Here is a 2,990-nt window from a genome sequence, read left to right on the forward strand (position 1 = left end):
CACTTGCCATGAACTGGCTGAATTCTGTTCATGCCCAAAAGCTTTACGGAATCTAGAAATTAAACGTGCTGACCCACGGTATTTGGCAGAAGAAATTTGTAAGCAGCAAAACATTGAGGAAGCTTCATGGCTACTTGCAACAGCCTATGCTGAGTTATGGCCCCCCCAAAAAAGGCATGACATAAAGCCAGAATTTGTAATTCAAAAGAAAGCAGAGAGGTAAAAATTTTAAAAACTCTCAGCCTGGCCACATAAAGAGTGAGAAGTTTTCTTGGGAAGGTCTCTTTGGGAGAGGAAGGCAAGGGTATATAGTCTAGCAACCGTGACTATTTGCTAAGGCAATGAGTACAGAAGGAAGGGATTATCAAGAGGGTGGAAGAAAGGCAGTGAAGCATCACAGGCCCAGAGGCCTCGGGAGAGAGAATGGTTTCAGGGAACAGGCTCAAAGCACCCTCCATGGGCTCACTGCCCAAGGCCACCTCAGGATGCTGCTCCTGGCATCCTGGCTGCTTCTGTTGTTCCCACTGTGGCTAGATTGGCCCCAGGTATGGCTGGACCCACAGCTTCAGAAGATCCAAGCCAGAAACTCTAGTGGCATCCACATAGTGTTGTCTGCAGGCTCCCAGAATGCTAGACTGTGCCACCCAGATTTCAAAGGATGTATGGAAAAGCCTGGGGGCCCAGCAAGAGATCTGATGCAGAGGCGGAGTCACCACATAAAGCTTTCACTAGAGCAATGCTGAGCGGAAACGTGGGGTTGGAGTTGTAGCAGATAATCCCCGCCAAGGCCATGCCTAGTGGAGCCAGGAGAGTGGGTCCGCCATGGAGACCCTGGACTGGTAGAGTTACCGGTGTGCAAACGCCAGCCTGGGAGAGTTAAGCATGGCAGAGACCAGGAAAGCCATAGACTTTCTCATAGCCATGCTCAGAGACTTGGAGGTCCAACTCCAGCACCAGCATGCAAAAGATGTCAAACATGGAGTCCAGGTACATGATTTGCCAACTTTGAGATTTGATGCCTGCTCTGCTGGGATTTGGGATTTGCCTACTTGTCTGGGATCTATTACACCTCTCTTTTGACCTATGTCTCCCTTTTTGAATGGGAATATGTACTCTATGTTTGTCCCACCATTGTATCTTGTATGTGGATAACTTATTTTGATGTCTCAGATGGGACTTTGGACTTCGGACTTTTGAGTTGAAACAAGTTAAGACTTTGTGGATGAAATAAATGTATTTTAACGTAAAAAGAACATGAGTTTTGGGGGGCCAGGGGCAGAATGCTGTGGATTGGATGTCCCCCAAATGTAATTAGGACTTAATCCCCACTGAGACAGTGTTAAGAGGGTGGGAAATCCTATTATGGTAATTGAAAGGTGGGCCTTGAAGAGGTGATTAAATTGTAGGACCGTGCCATAGTGAATGGATTAATCCACTGATGGTTTAATGGTTGTCATGGATGTGGTTCTGAGGACATTAAAAGGAGGGCATATGAGAAGCGCTCTCTGTCCTGCTTCTGCCTTTCTCTCAATGTGATGCGCTGAATCACTGAAGTCACTACCAAAGAAGACTCTCACTAGGGGCTGGCCAGTTATCGCAGTTAATTAGAGTGCAGTGTTGTAACACCAAAGTCAATGGTTCAGATCCCCATACTGGCCAGCCACCAGAAAAACACAACACACATGCACACAAAAGAAGCCATCACCATATTTGTTCTCTGGACCTTGGACTTCCCAGCCTCTAAAACTGTAAGCAATAAATTTTGTTTTCTTATAAATTACCCAGTTTCAGATATTTCTCTTATAAGCAATATAAATGGACTAGTACATAGTATGAAACAATATCTCATTGTGGGTTTGATTTGCATTTCCCTGATGGTGTTGAACATCTTTTTTATGTACTTATTGGCCATTTGTGTATTCTCTTTGGAGAAATGCCCGTTTAGGTATTTTGCCCATTTTTAATTGAGTTATTTGTCTTTTTATTGTTGTTGTAAGAGTTCTTTTTATATTCTAGATTCAACTCTTTTCAGATATATGGTTTGCTAAATTTTCTCCCATTATGTGGGTTGTCATTTTACTTTCTTGACAGTTACCTTTGAAACATAAAAATTTTTAATTTTGATAAAGTTTTATTTATTTATTTTTCCTTTTGCTGCTCATGCTTTTTGGTGTCATACTAAGAAACCATTACCTAATCAAGGTCATAAAGATTTAACTCAATGTTTTCTTCTAAGAGGTTTATAGTTTTAGCTCTAATATTTAGGTCTTTGATCCATTTTGAGATAGTTTTGTGTATATGGCATGAGAAAAGGATCCAACTTCAATCTTTTGCATGTGTCTCTCCATTGTCCCCACACTAGCACCACTCATTGAAACACTTTTTCTTTCCCTATTGGATCCTCTTGGCACCCTCGTCAAAAGTCGGTTGACCTTGAGGGGGAGGGAAAATAATAATCAGTTGACCATAGACTGTTTATTTCTGGACTCTCAATTCTATCCTACTGCTCTATATGTCTGTCTTTATGCTAGTACCACACTGTCTTGATTACTTTGCTTTATAGTAAGTTTTGTAATCGGGAGCTGTGAGTTCCCCAATTTTGTTTTTGTTTTTCAATTATTTTGACCATTCTAGATTCCTTGTATTTTCATGTAATTTTAGGATCATCTTGTCCACTTCTGGGGTAGAAAAAAGGTTATCTTACTTTGTTTTCTGTTGCTATAACTGAATACCATAGGCCAGGTAGTTATAAAGAAAAGAAATTTGTATCTTATAGTTCTAGAGGATGGGAAGTCCAAGAGCGTGGTGCTGGCATCTGGTGAGGACTTTGTGCTGTGTCATAACATGATGGAAGGCATCATATGGCAAGAGAGCTGGAGCCTGTCAGCTCATAAAGCCACCAGGCCCATCACGGGTGCTGCACCCTGATGTCCTAATCTAATCCTAATTACCTCTCAAATACCCCACCTCCAAACATATGGATTTGGGAA

This window comes from Cynocephalus volans, chromosome 3, assembly GCF_027409185.1.
Source record: "Cynocephalus volans isolate mCynVol1 chromosome 3, mCynVol1.pri, whole genome shotgun sequence".
NCBI lineage: Eukaryota > Metazoa > Chordata > Mammalia > Dermoptera > Cynocephalidae > Cynocephalus > Cynocephalus volans.